Source organism: Leptodactylus fuscus, unplaced genomic scaffold (genome assembly GCF_031893055.1).
Source record: "Leptodactylus fuscus isolate aLepFus1 unplaced genomic scaffold, aLepFus1.hap2 HAP2_SCAFFOLD_187, whole genome shotgun sequence".
Lineage (NCBI taxonomy): Eukaryota > Metazoa > Chordata > Amphibia > Anura > Leptodactylidae > Leptodactylus > Leptodactylus fuscus.
Genome location: NW_027440210.1, coordinates 160,555 through 179,907, shown reverse-complemented (window position 1 = coordinate 179,907; position 19,353 = coordinate 160,555). Strand labels below are relative to the sequence as shown.

At 42.1% G+C, this 19,353-nt stretch overlaps 1 protein-coding gene across 1 annotated transcript in view; it reads right to left on the bottom strand.

Moving 5' to 3' along the window:
- The window catches only part of LOC142187316 (matrix metalloproteinase-21-like), a 30,625-nt gene extending 22,970 nt beyond the window's left edge, over positions 1–7,655 (bottom strand). Inside the window, exon 1 of the mRNA XM_075261540.1 lies at positions 7,474–7,655. The gene's annotated coding sequence lies outside the window, so the exon portion shown is untranslated. The remainder of the gene's footprint in view (positions 1–7,473) is intronic.
- Between the last annotated feature and the right edge of the window lie 11,698 nt (positions 7,656–19,353).

Here is a 19,353-nt window from a genome sequence, read left to right as displayed (position 1 = left end):
AGTCTCTCTCCTGTATATGAGGTGTCTCTCTAAGGTTCCAGGTCAGGAAAGTTTCTCTCCTGTATATGGGGTGTCTCTCTAAGGTTCCAGTTCAGGACAGTCTCTCTCCTGTATATGAGGTGTCTCTCTAATTTTCCAGGTCAGGACAGTCTCTCTCCTGTATATGAGGTGTCTCTCTAAGGTTCCAGGTCAGGACAGTATCTCTCCTGTATATGGGGTGTCTCTCTAAGGTTCCAGGTCAGGACAGTCTCTCTCCTGTATATGAGGTGTCTCTCTAAGGTTACAGGACAGTCTCTCTCCTGTATATGAGGTGTCTCTCTAAGGTTCCAGGTCAGGACAGTCTCTCTCCTGTATATGAGGTGTCTCTCTAAGGTTCCAGGTCAGGACAGTCTCTCTCCTGTATATGGGGTGTCTCTCTAAGGTTCCAGGTCAGGACAGTCTCTCTCCTGTATATGAGGTGTCTCTCTAAGGTTCCAGGTCAGGAAAGTTTCTCTCCTGTATATGAGGTGTCTCTCTAAGGTTCCAGGTCAGGACAGTCTCTCTCCTGTATATGAGGTGTCTCTCTAAGGTTCCAGGTCAGGACAGTCTCTCTCCTGTTTATGAGGTGTCTCTCTGAGGTTCCAGGTCAGGACAGTCTCTCTCCTGTATATGAGGTGTCTCTCTAAGGTTCCAGGTCAGGAGAGTCTCTCTCCTGTATATGGGGTGTCTCTCTAATGTTCCAGGACAGGACAGTCTCTCTCCTGTATATGGGGTGTCTCTCTAATGTTCCAGGACAGGACAGTCTCTCTCCTGTATATGGGGTGTCTCTCTAATGTTCCAGGTCAGGACAGTCTCTCTCCTGTATATGAGGTGTCTCTCTAATGTTCCAGGTCAGGACAGTCTCTCTCCTGTATATGGGTTGTCTCTCTAATGTTCCAGGTCAGGACAGTCTCTCTCCTGTATATGGGGTGTCTCTCTAATGTTCCAGGTCAGGACAGTCTCTCTCCCGTATATGAGGTGTCTCTCTAAGGTTCCAGGTCAGGACAGTCTCTCTCCTGTATATGAGGTGTCTCTCTAAGGTTCCAGGTCAGGACAGTCTCTCTCCTGTATATGAGGTGTCTCTCTGAGGTTCCAGGTCAGGACAGTCTCTCTCCTGTATATGGGGTGTCTCTCTAAGGTTCCAGGTCAGGACAGTCTCTCTCCTGTATATGGGGTGTCTCTCTAATGTTCCAGGACAGGACAGTCTCTCTTCTGTATATGAGGTGTCTCTCTAATGTTCCAGGACAGTCTCGCTCCTGTATATGGGGTGTCTCTCTAAGGTTCCAGGTCAGGACAGTCTCTCTCCTGTATATGAGGTGTCTCTCTAAGGTTCCAGGTCAGGACAGTCTCTCTCCTGTATATGGGGTGTCTCTACAAGTTTTTGAGTCAAGGCAGTCTCTCTCCTGTATATGGGGTGTCTCTCTAAGGTTCCAGGTCAGGACAGTCTCTCTCCGGTATATGACGTGTCTATCTAAGGTTCCAGGTCAGGACAGTCACTCTCCTGTATATGGGGTGTCTCTCTAATGTTCCAGGACAGTCTCTCTCCTGTATATGAGGTGTCTTTCTAAGGTTCCAGGTCAGGACAGTCTCTCTCCTGTATATGAGGTGTCTCTCTAATGTTCCAGGACAGTCTCTCTCCTGTATATGAGGTGTCTCTCTAATGTTCCAGGACAGTCTCTCTCCTGTATATGGGGTGTCTCTCTAATGTTCCAGATCAGGACAGTCTCTCTCCTGTATATGAGGTGTCTCTCTAAGGTTCCAGGTCAGGACAGTCTCTCTCCTGTATATGAGGTGTCTCTCTAATGTTCCAGGACAGTCTCTCTCCTCTATATGAGGTGTCTCTCTGAGGTTCCAGGTCAGGACAGTCTCACTCTTGTATATGGGGTGTCTCTCTAAGGTTACAGGTCAGGACAGTCTCACTCCTGTATATGGGGTGTCTCTCTAAGGTTTCAGGACAGTCTCTCTCCTGTATATGAGGTGTCTCTCTAATGTTCCAGGACAGTCTCTCTCCTCTATATGAGGTGTCTCTCTGAGGTTCCAGGTCAGGACAGTCTCTCTCCTGTATATGAGGTGTCTCTCTAATGTTCCAGGTCAGGACAGTCTCTCTCCTGTATATGAGGTGTCTCTCTAATGTTCCAGGTCAGGACAGTCTCTCTCCTGTATATGAGGTGTCTCTCTAATGTTCCAGGTCAGGACAGTCTCTCTCCTGTATATGAGGTGTCTCTCTAATGTTCCAGGTCAGGACAGTCTCTCTCCTGTATATGGGGTGTCTCTCTGAGGTTCCAGGACAGTCTCTCTCCTGTATATGGGGTGTCTCTCTAAGGTTCCAGGTCAGGACAGTCTCTCTCCTGTATATGAGGTGTCTCTCTGAGGTTCCAGGTCAGGACAGTCACTCTCCTGTATATGGGGTGTCTCTCTAATGTTCCAGGACAGTCTCTCTCCTGTATATGAGGTGTCTTTCTAAGGTTCCAGGTCAGGACAGTCTCTCTCCTGTATATGAGGTGTCTCTCTAATGTTCCAGGACAGTCTCTCTCCTGTATATGAGGTGTCTCTCTAATGTTCCAGGACAGTCTCTCTCCTGTATATGGGGTGTCTCTCTAATGTTCCAGATCAGGACAGTCTCTCTCCTGTATATGAGGTGTCTCTCTAATTTTCAAGGACACTCTCTCTTCTGTATATGGGGTGTGTCTCTAATGTTCCAGGACAGTCTCTCTCCTGTATATGAGGTGTCTCTCTAATGTTCCAGGTCAGGACAGTCTCTCTCCTGTATATGAGGTGTCTCTCAAATGTTCCAGGACAGTCTCTCTCCTCTATATGAGGTGTCTCTCTGAGGTTCCAGGTCAGGACAGTCTCACTCTTGTATATGGGGTGTCTCTCTAAGGTTACAGGTCAGGACAGTCTCACTCCTGTATATGGGGTGTCTCTCTAAGGTTTCAGGACAGTCTCTCTCCTGTATATGAGGTGTCTCTCTAATGTTCCAGGACAGTCTCTCTCCTCTATATGAGGTGTCTCTCTGAGGTTCCAGGTCAGGACAGTCTCTCTCCTGTATATGAGGTGTCTCTCTAATGTTCCAGGTCAGGACAGTCTCTCTCCTGTATATGAGGTGTCTCTCTAATGTTCCAGGTCAGGACAGTCTCTCTCCTGTATATGAGGTGTCTCTCTAAGGTTCCAGGTCAGGACAGTCTCTCTCCTGTATATGAGGTGTCTCTCTAATGTTCCAGGTCAGGACAGTCTCTCTCCTGTATATGAGGTGTCTCTCTAATGTTCCAGGTCAGGACAGTCTCTCTTCTGTATATGAGGTGTCTCTCTCTAAGGTTCCAGGTCAGGACAGATTCTCTCCTGTATTTGGGGTGTCTCTATAAGGTTCCAGGTCAGGACAGTCTCTCTCCTGTATATGACGTGTCTCTCTAAGGTTCCAGGTCAGGACAGTCTCTCTTCTGTATATGAGGTGTCTCTCTCTAAGGTTCCAGGTCAGGACAGTCTCTGTCCTGTATATGAGGTGTCTCTCTAATGTTCCAGGTCAGGACAGTCTCTCTCCTGTATATGGGGTGTCTCTCTAATGTTCCAGGTCAGGACAGTCTCTCTTCTGTATATGAGGTGTCTCTATCTAAGGTTCCAGGTCAGGACAGTCTCTCTTCTGTATATGAGGTGTCTCTCTCTAAGGTTCCAGGTCAGGACAGATTCTCTCCTGTATTTGGGGTGTCTCTATAAGGTTCCAGGTCAGGATAGTCTCTCTCCTGTATATGAGGTGTCTCTCTAAGGTTCCAGGTCAGGACAGTCTCTCTCCTGTATATGGGGTGTCTCTCTAAGGTTCCAGGACAGTCTCTCTCCTGTATATGAGGCTTCTCTCTAATGTTCCAGGTCAGGACAGTCTCTCTCCTGTATATGAGGTGTCTCTCTAAGGTTCCAGGTCAGGACAGTCTCTCTCCTGTATATGAGGTGTCTCTCTAAGGTTCCAGGTCAGGACAGTCTCTCTCCTGTATATGAGGTGTCTCTCTAAGGGTCCAGGTCAGGACAGTCTCTCTCCTGTATATGAGGTGTCTCTCTGAGGTTCCAGGTCTGGACAGTCTCTCTCCTGTATATGAGGTGTCTCTCTAAGGTTCCAGGTCAGGACAGTCTCTCTCCTGTATATGGGGTGTCTCTCTAAGGTTCCAGGACAGTCTCTCTCCTGTATATGAGGAGTCTCTCTAATGTTCCAGGTCAGGACAGTCTCTCTCCTGTATATGAGGTGTCTCTCTAATGTTCCAGGACAGGACAGTCTCTGTCCTGTATATGAGGTGTCTCTCTAATGTTCCAGGTCAGGACAGTCTCTCTCCTGTATATGAGGTGTCTCTCTAAGGTTCCAGGTCAGGACAGTCTCTCTCCTGTATATGAGGTGTCTCTCTAAGGTTCCAGGTCAGGACAGTCTCTCTCCTGTATATGGGGTGTCTCTCTAAGTTTCCAGGTCAGGACAGTCTCTCTCCTGTATATGGGGTGTCTCTCTAATCTTCCAGGTCAGGACAGTCTCTCTTCTGTATATGAGGTGTCTCTCTGAGGTTCCAGGTCTGGACAGTCTCTGTCCTGTATATGAGGTGTCTCTCTAAGGTTCCAGGTCAGGACAGTCTCTCTCCTGTATATGGGGTGTCTCTCTAATGTTCCAGGTCAGGATAGTCTCTCTCCTGAATATGGGGTGTCTCTCTAAGGGTCCAGGTCAGGACAGTCTCTCTCCTGTATATGAGGTGTCTCTCTGAGGTTCCAGGTCTGGACAGTCTCTGTCCTGTATATGAGGTGTCTCTCTAAGGTTCCAGGTCAGGACAGTCTCTCTCCTGTATATGGGGTGTCTCTCTAATGTTCCAGGTCAGGATAGTCTCTCTCCTGAATATGGGGTGTCTCTCTAAGGTTCCAGGTCAGGACAGTCTCTCTCCTGTATATGAGGTGTCTCTCTAAGGTTCCAGGTCAGGACAGTCTCTCTCCTGTATATGAGGTGTCTCTCTAATGTTCCAGGTCAGGACAGTCTCTCTCCTGTATATGAGGTGTCTCTCTAATGTTCCAGGTCAGGACAGTCTCTCTCCTGTATATGGGGTGTCTCTCTAATGTTCCAGGTCAGGACAGTCTCTCTCCTGTATATGGGGTGTCTGTCTAAGGTTCCAGGTCAGGACAGTCTCTCTCCTGTATATGAGGTGTCTCTCTAAGGGTCCAGGTCAGGACAGTCTCTCTCCTGTATATGAGGTGTCTCTCTGAGGTTCCAGGTCTGGACAGTCTCTGTCCTGTATATGAGGTGTCTCTCTAAGGTTCCAGGTCAGGACAGTCTCTCTCCTGTATATGGGGTGTCTCTCTAATGTTCCAGGTCAGGATAGTCTCTCTCCTGAATATGGGGTGTCTCTCTAAGGTTCCAGGTCAGGACAGTCTCTCTCCTGTATATGAGGTGTCTCTCTAAGGTTCCAGGTCAGGACAGTCTCTCTCCTGTATATGAGGTGTCTCTCTAATGTTCCAGGTCAGGACAGTCTCTCTCCTGTATATGAGGTGTCTCTCTAATGTTCCAGGTCAGGACAGTCTCTCTCCTGTATATGGGGTGTCTCTCTAATGTTCCAGGTCAGGACAGTCTCTCTCCTGTATATGGGGTGTCTCTCTAATGTTCCAGGTCAGGACAGTCTCTATCCTGTATATGGGGTGTCTGTCTAAGGTTCCAGGTCAGGACAGTCTCTCTCCTGTATATGAGGTGTCTCTCTAAGGTTCCAGGTCAGGACAGTCTCTCTCCTGTATATGAGGTCTCACTCTGAGGTTCCAGTTCAGGACAGTCTCTCTCCTGTATATGGGGTGTCTCTCTAATGTTCCAGGTCAGGACAGTCTCTCTCCTGTATATGAGGTGTCTCTCTAATGTTCCAGGTCAGGACAGTCTCTCTCCTGTATATGAGGTGTCTCTCTGAGGTTCCAGGTCAGGACAGTCTCTCTCCTGTATATGAGGTGTCTCTCTAATGTTCCAGGACAGTCTCTCTCATGTATATGAGGTGTCTCTCTGAGGTTCCCGGACAGTCTCTCTCATGTATATGAGGTGTCTCTCTGAGGTTCCCGGACAGTCTCTCTCATGTATATGAGGTGTCTCTCTGAGGTTCCCGGACAGTCTCTCTCATGTATATGAGGTGTCTCTCTGAGGTTCCAGGTCAGGACAGTCTCTCTCCTGTATATGAGGTGTCTCTCTGAGGTTCCAGGACAGTCTCTCTCCTGTATATGAGGTGTCTCTCTGAGGTTCCAGGACAGTCTCTCTCCTGTATATGAGGTGTCTCTCTGAGGTTCCAGGACAGTCTCTCTCCTGTATATGAGGTGTCTCTCTGAGGTTCCAGAACAGTCTCTCTCCTGTATATGAGGTGTCTCTCTAAGGTTACAGGTCAGGACAGTCTCTCTCCTGTATATGAGGTGTCTCTCTAAGGTTCCAGGTCAGGACAGTCTCTCTCCTGTATATGAGGTGTCTCTCTGAGGTTCCAGGTCAGGACAGTCTCTCTCCTGTATATGGGGTGTCTCTCTAAGGTTCCAGGTCAGGACAGTCTCTCTCCTGTATATGAGGTGTCTCTCTGAGGTTCCAGGTCAGGACAGTCTCTCTCCTGTATATGAGGTGTCTCTCTGAGGTTCCAGGTCAGGACAGTCTCTCTCCTGTATATGAGGTGTCTCTCTGAGGTTCCAGGTCAGGACAGTCTCTCTCCTGTATATGAGGTGTCTCTCTAAGATTCCAGGTCAGGACAGTCTCTCTCCTGTATATGGGGTGTCTCTCTAATGTTCCAGGTCAGGACAGTCTCTCTCCTGTATATAAGGTGTCTCTCTAAGGTTCCAGGTCAGGACAGTCTCTCTCCTGTATATGGGGTGTCTCTCTGAGGTTCCAGGTCAGGACAGTCTCTCTCCTGTATATGGGGTGTCTCTCTAAGGTTACAGGTCAGGACAGTCTCTCTCCTGTATATGGGGTGTCTCTCTAAGGTTACAGGTCAGGACAGTCTCTCTCCTGTATATGGGGTGTCTCTCTGAGGTTCCAGGTCAGGACAGTCTCTCTCCTGTATATGAGGTGTCTCTCTGAGGTTCCAGGACAGTCTCTCTCCTGTATATGGGGTGTCTCTCTAATGTTCCAGGTCAGGACAGTCTCTCTCCTGTATATGAGGTGTCTCTCTAAGGTTACAGGTCAGGACAGTCTCTCTCCTGTATATGGGGTGTCTCTCTGAGGTTCCAGGTCAGGACAGTCTCTCTCCTGTATATTGGGTGTCTCTCTAAGGTTACAGGTCAGGACAGTCTCTCTCCTGTATATGAGGTGTCTCTCTGAGGTTCCAGGTCAGGACAGTCTCTCTCCTGTATATGGGGTGTCTCTCTAAGGTTACAGGTCAGGACAGTCTCTCTCCTGTATATGGGGTGTCTCTCTAAGGTTACAGGTCAGGACAGTCTCTCTCCTGTATATGAGGTGTCTCTCTAAGGTTACAGGTCAGGACAGTCTCTTACCTGGCTCTGCAGTGTCTGTCTTAGCCCTGAGCTTGGAGCTGCGTACGTTCTCTCTCAGGAGATGTCTCTGCACATCTGGAGAACATCTCTCAGTTTTGCAGAGGTTGGACTGTAGAGTTGGGCCAATGAGGCGGCAGAACCTTATCTGACATTGACACTTTATTTCTTGAGTCACCTGACCAGGTGCCTCCTTATCTGAGCCGGAGTGCCCACATCACGTAGCGGGAGGAGACCTCACCCACACTGCCCGGACATCTCTACGCCTCCAGCTGCCATATGTATCTCCTCAGAGTCTGGAAAACATCGACCCAAGTGGAGAAAACAGAGGAGATATAATCAGGATCTCCAGAAGATCCCAACAATCCATCACTACCCTGTGACCTCACCAAGAGGATGACATCACCAGATTACTAACCAGACAACCATGTGTGACATCACTGAGAAGGCCCCGAAATATCACTGACACCCCGTAATGTGAATAATGGTAGAAACCTCATCAGCACAAAGAGACATGGAAACACTTGTGTAAAGGTACAGAAGCTCAACAAGATCATTACAAGGCGAACTATATACAGTATACATATATAATACATAGTGTCAGGGCTCCTAGGACTATATATATCTATAATACATAGTGTATGACACTGTCAGGGCTCCTAGGACTATATATATCTATAATACGTAGTGTATGACACTGTCAGGGCTCCTAGGACTATATATATCTATAATACATAGTGTGTGACACTATCAGGGCTCCTAGGACTATATATATCTATAATACATAGTGTATGACACTGTCAGGGCTCCTAGGACTATATATATCTATAATACATAGTGTATGACACTGTCAGGACTCCTAGGACTATATATATCTATAATACATAGTGTATGACACTGTTAGGGCTCCTAGGACTATATATATCTATAATACATAGTGTATGACACTGTCAGGGCTCCTAGGACTATATATATCTATAATACATAGTGTATGACACTGTCAGGACTCCTAGGACTATATATATATATATATAATACATAGTGCATGACACTGTCAGGACTCCTAGGACTATATATATATATATATATATATATATATATATATATATATATATATATATAATACATAGTGTATGACACTGTCAGGGCTCCTAGGACTGTATATATCTATAATACATAGTGTATGACACTGTCAGGGCTCCTAGGACTATATATATCTATAATACATAGTGTATGACACTGTCAGGACTCCTAGGACTATATATATATATATATATATATATATATATATATATATATATATATATATATATATATATATATATAATACATAGTGTATGACACTGTCAGGGCTCCTAGGACTATATATATCTATAATACATAGTGTATGACACTGTCAGGGCTCCTAGGACTATATATATATATCTATAATACATAGTGTATGACACTGTCAGGGCTCCTAGGACTATATATATATCTATAATACATAGTGTATGACACTGTCAGGGCTCCTAGGACTATATATATCTATAATACATAGTGTATGACACTGTCAGAGCTCCTAGGACTATATATATATCTATAATACATAGTGTATGACACTGTCAGGGCTCCTAGGACTATATATATCTATAATACATAGTGTATGACACTGTCAGAGCTTCTAGGACTATATATATATATATATATATATATATATCTATAATACATAGTGTATGACACTGTCAGGACTCCTAGGACTATATATATATATATATATATAATACATAGTGTATGACACTGTCAGGGCTCCTAGGACTATATATATATCTATAATACATAGTGTATGACACTGTCAGGGCTCCTAGGACTATATATATCTATAATACAGGACTCCTAAGACTATATATATCTATAATACATAGTGTATGACACTGTCAGGGCTCCTAGGACTATATATATATCTATAATACATAGTGTATGACACTGTCAGGGCTCCTAGGACTATATATATATCTATAATACATAGTGTATGACACTGTCAGGGCTCCTAGGACTATATATATCTATAATACATAGTGTATGACACTGTCAGGGCTCCTAGGACTATATATATATCTATAATACATAGTGTATGACACTGTCAGGGCTCCTAGGACTATATATATATCTATAATACATAGTGTATGACACTGTCAGAGCTCCTAGGACTATATATATATATATATATATATATATATATATATATATATATATATAATACATAGTGTATGACACTGTCAGGGCTCCTAGGACTATATATATCTATAATACATAGTGTATGACACTGTCAGGGCTCCTAGGACTATATATATACCTATAATACATAGTGTATGACACTGTCAGGGCTCCTAGGACTATATATATATATCTATAATACATAGTGTATGACACTGTCAGGACTCCTAAGACTATATATATCTATAATACATAGTGTATGGCACTGTCAGAGCTCCTAGGACTATATATATATCTATAATACATAGTGTATGACACTGTCAGGGCTCCTAGGACTATATATATACCTATAATACATAGTGTATGACACTGTCAGGGCTCCTAGGACTATATATATCTATAATACATAGTGTATGACACTGTCAGGGCTCCTAGGACTATATATATCTATAATACATAGTGTATGACACTGTCAGGACTCCTAAGACTATATATATCTATAATACATAGTGTATGACACTGTCAGGGCTCCTAGGACTATATATATATCTATAATACATAGTATATGACACTGTCAGTGCTCCTAGGACTATATATATCTATAATACATAGTGTATGACACTGTCAGAGCTCCTAGGACTATATATCTATAATACATAGTGTATGACACTGTCAGTGCTCCTAGGACTATATATATCTATAATACATAGTGTATGACACTGTCAGGGCTCCTAGAACTATATATATATATCATAGTGTATGACACTGTCAGGGCTCCTAGGACTATATATCTATAATACATAGTGTATGACACTGTCAGGGCTCCTAGGACTATATATATCTATAGTGCATAGTGTATGACACTGTCAGGACTCCTAGGACTATATATATCTATAATACATAGTGTATGACACTGTCAGGGCTCCTAGGACTATATATATCTATAATACATAGTGTATGACACTGTCAGGACTCCTAGGACTATATATATCTATAATACATAGTGTATGACACTGTCAGGGCTCCTAGGACTATATATATATATATATATATATATATATATATATATATATATATCTATAATACATAGTGTATGACACTGTCAGGACTCCTAGGACTATATATATCTATAATACATAGTGTATGACACTGTCAGGGCTCCTAGGACTATATATATATATCATAGTGTATGACACTGTCAGGGCTCCTAGGACTATATATATCTATAATACATAGTGTATGACACTGTCAGAGCTCCTAGGACTATATATCTATAATACATAGTGTATAACACTGTCAGGACTCCTAGGACTATATATATCTATAATACATAGTGTATGACACTGTCAGGGCTCCTAGGACTATATATATCTATAATACATAGTGTATGACACTGTCAGGGCTCCTAGGACTATATATATCTATAATACATAGTGTATGACACTGTCAGGGCTCCTAGGACTATATATATACCTATAATACATAGTGTATGACACTGTCAGGGCTCCTAGGACTATATATATATATCTATAATACATAGTGTATGACACTGTCAGGACTCCTAAGACTATATATATCTATAATACATAGTGTATGGCACTGTCAGAGCTCCTAGGACTATATATATATCTATAATACATAGTGTATGACACTGTCAGGGCTCCTAGGACTATATATATACCTATAATACATAGTGTATGACACTGTCAGGGCTCCTAGGACTATATATATCTATAATACATAGTGTATGACACTGTCAGGGCTCCTAGGACTATATATATCTATAATACATAGTGTATGACACTGTCAGGACTCCTAAGACTATATATATCTATAATACATAGTGTATGACACTGTCAGGGCTCCTAGGACTATATATATATCTATAATACATAGTGTATGACACTGTCAGTGCTCCTAGGACTATATATATCTATAATACATAGTGTATGACACTGTCAGAGCTCCTAGGACTATATATCTATAATACATAGTGTATGACACTGTCAGTGCTCCTAGGACTATATATATCTATAATACATAGTGTATGACACTGTCAGGGCTCCTAGGACTATATATATATATCATAGTGTATGACACTGTCAGGGCTCCTAGGACTATATATCTATAATACATAGTGTATGACACTGTCAGGGCTCCTAGGACTATATATATCTATAGTGCATAGTGTATGACACTGTCAGGACTCCTAGGACTATATATATCTATAATACATAGTGTATGACACTGTCAGGGCTCCTAGGACTATATATATCTATAATACATAGTGTATGACACTGTCAGGACTCCTAGGACTATATATATCTATAATACATAGTGTATGACACTGTCAGGGCTCCTAGGACTATATATATATATATATATATATATATATATCTATAATACATAGTGTATGACACTGTCAGGACTCCTAGGACTATATATATCTATAATACATAGTGTATGACACTGTCAGGGCTCCTAGGACTATATATATCTATAATACATAGTGTATGACACTGTCAGGGCTCCTAGGACTATATATATCTATAATACATAGTGTATGACACTGTCAGAGCTCCTAGGACTATATATCTATAATACATAGTGTATAACACTGTCAGGACTCCTAGGACTATATATATCTATAATACATAGTGTATGACACTGTCAGGGCTCCTAGGACTATATATATCTATAATACATAGTGTATGACACTGTCAGGGCTCCTAGGACTATATATATCTATAATACATAGTGTATGACACTGTCAGGGCTCCTAGGACTATATATATATATATATATATCTATAATACATAGTGTATGACACTGTCAGGGCTCCTAGGACTATATATATCTATAATACATAGTGTATGACACTGTCAGGACTCCTAGGACTATATATATCTATAATACATAGTGTATGACACTGTCAGGGCTCCTAGGACTATATATATATATATATCTATAATACATAGTGTATGACACTGTCAGGGCTCCTAGGACTATATATATCTATAATACATAGTGTATGACACTGTCAGGGCTCCTAGGACTATATATATCTATAATACATAGTGTATGACACTGTCAGGACTCCTAGGACCATATATATCTATAATACATAGTGTATGACACTGTCAGAGATCCTAGGACTATATATCTATAATACATAGTGTATAACACTGTCAGGACTCCTAGGACTATATATATCTATAATACATAGTGTATGACGCTGTCAGGGCTCCTAGGACTATATATATCTATAATACATAGTGTGTGACGCTGTCAGGACTCCTAGGACTATATATATCTATAATACATAGTGTGTGACACTGTCAGGGCTCCTAGGACTATATATATCTATAATACATAGTGTGTGACACTGTCAGGGCTCCTAGGACTATATATATCTATAATACATAGTGTATGACACTGTCAGAACTCCTAGGACTATATATATCTATAATACATAGTGTATGACGCTGTCAGGGCTCCTAGGACTATATATATCTATAATACATAGTGTATGACGCTGTCAGGGCTCTTAGGACTATATATATCTATAACACATAGTGTATGACGCTGTCAGGGCTCCTAGGACTATATATATCTATAACACATAGTGTATGACACTGTCAGGGCTCCTAGGACTATATATATCTATAATACATAGTGTATGACGCTGTCAGGACTCCTAGGACTATATATATCTATAATACATAGTGTATGACACTGTCAGGGCTCCTAGGACTATATATATCTATAATACATAGTGTATGACACTGTCAGGGCTCCTAGGACTATATATATATATATCTATAATACATAGTGTATGACACTGTCAGGGCTCCTAGGACTACATATATATATATATCTATAATACATAGTGTATGACACTGTCAGAGATCCTAGGACTATATATCTATAATACATAGTGTATAACACTGTCAGGACTCCTAGGACTATATATATCTATAATACATAGTGTATGACGCTGTCAGGGCTCCTAGGACTATATATATCTATAATACATAGTGTGTGACGCTGTCAGGACTCCTAGGACTATATATATCTATAATACATAGTGTGTGACACTGTCAGGGCTCCTAGGACTATATATATCTATAATACATAGTGTGTGACACTGTCAGGGCTCCTAGGACTATATATATCTATAATACATAGTGTATGACACTGTCAGAACTCCTAGGACTATATATATCTATAATACATAGTGTATGACGCTGTCAGGGCTCCTAGGACTATATATATCTATAACACATAGTGTATGACACTGTCAGGGCTCCTAGGACTATATATATCTATAATACATAGTGTGTGACGCTGTCAGGACTCCTAGGACTATATATATCTATAATACATAGTGTGTGACACTGTCAGGGCTCCTAGGACTATATATACCTATAATACATAGTGTATGACACTGTCAGGACTCCTAGGACTATATATATCTATAATACATAGTGTATGACACTGTCAGAACTCCTAGGACTATATATATCTATAATACATAGTGTATGACGCTGTCAGGGCTCCTAGGACTATATATATCTATAACACATAGTGTATGACACTGTCAGGGCTCCTAGGACTATATATATATATCTATAATACATAGTGTATGACACTGTCAGGACTCCTAGGACTATATATATCTATAATACATAGTGTGTGACACTGTCAGGGCTCCTAGGACTATATATATCTATAATACATAGTGTATGACACTGTCAGGGCTCCTAGGACTATATATATCTATAATACATAGTGTATGACGCTGTCAGGACTCCTAGGACTATATATATCTATAATACATAGTGTATGACACTGTCAGGGCTCCTAGGACTATATATATCTATAATACATAGTGTATGACACTGTCAGGGCTCCTAGGACTATATATATATATATATCTATAATACATAGTGTATGACACTGTCAGGGCTCCTAGGACTATATATATATATATATATCTATAATACATAGTGTATGACACTGTCAGGGCTCCTAGGACTATATATATATATATCTATAATACATAGTGTATGACACTGTCAGGACTCCTAGGACTATATATATCTATAATATATAGTGTATGACACTGTCAGGACTCCTAGGACTATATATATCTATAATACATAGTGTGTGACGCTGTCAGGACTCCTAGGACTATATATATCTATAATACATAGTGTGTGACACTGTCAGGACTCCTAGGACTATATATCTATAATACATAGTGTATAACACTGTCAGGACTCCTAGGACTATATATATCTATAATACATAGTGTGTGACGCTGTCAGGACTCCTAGGACTATATATATCTATAATACATAGTGTGTGACACTGTCAGGGCTCCTAGGACTATATATATCTATAATACATAGTGTGTGACACTGTCAGGGCTCCTAGGACTATATATATCTATAATACATAGTGTATGACACTGTCAGAACTCCTAGGACTATATATATCTATAATACATAGTGTATGACGCTGTCAGGGCTCCTAGGACTATATATATCTATAATACATAGTGTATGACACTGTCAGGGCTCCTAGGACTATATATATCTATAATACATAGTGTATGACGCTGTCAGGACTCCTAGGACTATATATATCTATAATACATAGTGTGTGACGCTGTCAGGACTCCTAGGATTATATATATCTATAATACATAGTGTATGACACTGTCAGGACTCCTAGGACTATATATATCTATAATACATAGTGTATGACACTGTCAGGACTCCTAGGACTATATACAGTCCTATGAAAAAGTTTGGGCACCCCTATTAATCTTAATCATTTTTAGTTCTAAATATTTTGGTGTTTGCAGCAGCCATTTCAGTTTGATATATCTAATAACTGATGGACACAGTAATATTTCAGGATTGAAATGAGGTTTATTGTACTAACAGAAAATGCGCAATATGCATTAAACCAAAATTTGACCGGTGCAAAAGTATGGGCACCTCAACAGAAAAGTGACATTAATATTTAGTAGATCCTCCTTTTGCAAAGATAACAGCCTCTAGTCGCTTCCTGTAGCTTTTAATCAGTTCCTGGATCCTGGATGAAGGTATTTTGGACAAACAATTCAAGTTCAGTTAAGTTAGATGGTCGCCGAGCATGGACAGCCCGCTTCCAATCATCCCACAGATGTTCAATGATATTCAGGTCTGGGGACTGGGATGGCCATTCCAGAACATTGTAATTGTTCCTCTGCATGAATGCCTGAGGATTTGGAGCGGTGTTTTGGATCATTGTCTTGCTGAAATATCCATCCCCGGTGTAACTTCAACTTCGTCACTGATTCTTGAACATTATTCTCAAGAATCTGCTGATACTGAGTGGAATCCATGCGACCCTCAACTTTACCAAGATTCCCGGTGCCAGCATTGGCCACACAGCCCCAAAGCATGATGGAACCTCCACCAAATCTTACAGTGGGTAGCATGTGTTTTTCTTGGAATGCTGTTTCTTTTTGGACGCCATGCATAACGCCTTTTTTTTATAACCAAACAACTCAATTTTTGTTTCCAAAATGAAGCTGCCTTGTCCAAATGTGCTTTTTCATACCTCAGGCAACTCTATTTGTGGCGTACGTGCAGAAACGGCTTCTTTCTCATCACTCTCCCATACAGCTTCTCCTTGTGCAAAGTGCGCTGTATAGTTGGCCGATGCACAGTGACACCATCTGCAGCAAGATGATGCTGCAGCTCTTTGGAGGTGTCTGTGGATTGTCCTTGACTCTTCTCACCATTCTTCTTCTCTGCCTTTCTGATATTTTTCTTGGCCTGCCACTTCTGGGCTTAACAAGAACTGTCCCTGTGCTCTTCCATTTCCTTACTATGTTCCTCACAGTGGAAACTGACAGGTTAAATCTCTGAGACAGCTTTTTGTATCCTTCCCCTGAACAACTATGTTGAACAATCTTTGTTTTCAGATCATTTGAGAGTTGTTTTGAGTAGCCCATGATGCCACTCTTCAGAGGAGATTCAAATAGGAGAACAACTTGCAATTGGCCACCTTAAATACCTTTTCTTATGATTGGATACATCTGGCTATGAAGTTCAAAGCTCACTGAGGTTACAAAACCAATTTTGTGCTTCAGTAAGTCAGTAAAAAGTAGTTAGGGGAATTCAAATCAATAAAATGATAAGGGTGCCCATACTTTTGCACCGGTCAAATTTTGGTTCAATGCATATTGCACATTTTCTGTTAGTACAATAAACCTCATTTCAATCCTGAAATATTACTGTGTCCATCAGTTATTAGATATATCAAACTGAAATGGCTGCTGCAAACACCAAAATATTTAGAACTAAAAATGATTAAGATTAATAGGGGTGCCCAAACTTTTTCATAGGACTGTATATATGTATAATACATAGTGTTTGACACTGTCAGGGCTCCTAGGATTATATATATCTATAATACATAGTGTATGACGCTGTCAGGGCTCCTAGGACTATATATATCTATAATACATAGTGTATGACACTGTCAGGGCTCCTAGGACTATATATATCTATAATACATAGTGTATGACACTGTCAGGACTCCCAGGACTATATATATCTATAATACATAGTGTATGACACTGTCAGGGCTCCTAGGACTATATATATCTATAATACATAGTGTATGACACTGTCAGGGCTCCTAGGACTATATATATCTATAATACATGGTGTATGACACTGTCAGGACTCCTAGGACTATATATATCTATAATACATGGTGTATGACACTGTCAGGGCTCCTAGGACTATATATATCTATAATACATAGTGTATGACACTGTCAGGGCTCCTAGGACTATATATATCTATAATACATAGTGTATGACACTGTCAGGACTCCCAGGACTATATATATCTATAATACATAGTGTATGACACTGTCAGGGCTCCTAGGACTATATACATCTATAATACATAGTGTATGACATTGTCAGGGCTCCTAGGACTATATATATCTATAATACATAGTGTATGACGCTGTCAGGGCTCCTAGGACTATATATATCTATAATACATAGTGTATGACACTGTCAGCACTCCTAGGACTATATATATCTATAATACATAGTGTATGACACTGTCAGGACTCCTAGGACTATATATATCTATAATACATAGTGTATGACACTGTCAGGGCTCCTAGGACTATATATATATCTATAATACATAGTGTATGACACTGTCAGGACTCCTAGGACTATATATATCTATAATACATAGTGTATGACACTGTCAGCACTCCTAGGACTATATATATCTATAATACATAGTGTATGACACTGTCAGGACTCCTAGGACTATATATTCCAAATCAAATGAAATCAAATCAAACAAGCTTTATTGGCACGTCCGAATAGATAATAGATATTTGGCATTGCCAGAGCTAGTAAAGTTTGTGTGTGGGGGGGGAGGAGTTGAATTCGGGTGGGTGAGTGGTGGGTATCGGGGGGTAGTTTGGGGTATAACAGTCTGAGGAGTCTCATCCTTCTCTTAGTTGGTGACCGCTATATGGGGGGGTGGGCGGGTGTATTGGGATAAATATAACAGTCCGTGGAGTCTCATCTTCCTCTTATTTGGTGACAGCTGGACACGTATTGCATACCTCCCAACCGTCCCGATTTCCGCGGGACAGTCACGATTTGGGTGACATGTCCCGCGGTACCGGTTGGAGGGAGGTATGTCCCGATTTCAACTCAGATCTGTGTCCAGAGGACGCAGATCTGAGTTGAACACATATGCGGCTGAAGCAAGGAGCTGACACAGGTCAGCTCCTCGCTTCAGCCACATATGTGTCAGCGAGAGAGGCGTGCAGAGAGCGGCGAGGGAGCGGAGGAGAAGGTAAGTTTAATGTGGAGGTGGAACGTGAATCTGGGGGCAGATGAAGGAGAGGACGGGCAGAGATGAATCTGGGGGCAGAGATGGGGGACATAAATCTGGGGGCAGAGATGGGGGACATAAATCTGGGGGCAGAGATGGGGGACATGAATCTGGGGGCAAAGATGGAGGGGACATGAATCTAGGGGCAGAGATGGGGAGACATGAATCTGGGGGAAGAGATGGAGGGGACATGAATCTGAGGGCAGAGATGGGGGACTTGAATCTGGGGGCAGAGATGGGGGACATAAATCTGGGGGCAGAGATGCAGGGACATGAATCTGGGGGCAGAGATGTGGGGACATGAATCTGGGGGCAGAGATGGGGGACATGAATCTAGGGGCAGAGATGGAGGGACATGAATCTAGGGGCAGAGATGGAGGGACATGAATCTGGGGGCAGAGATGGGGGGACATGAATCTAGGGGCAGAGATGGGGGGACATGAATCTGGGGGCAGAGATGGGGGGACATGAATCTGGGGGCAGAGATGGGGGACATGAATCTGGGGGCAGAGATGGGGGGACATGAATCTAGGGGCAGAGATGGAGGGACATGAATCTGGGGGCAGAGATGGGGGGACATGAATCTAGGGGCAGAGATGGGGGGACATGAATCTGGGGGCAGAGATGGGGGGACATGAATCTGGGGGCAGAGATGGGGGACATGAATCTGGGGGCAGAGATGGAGGGACATGAATCTGGGGGCAGAGATGGGGGGACATGAATCTGGGGGCAGAGATGGGGGACATAA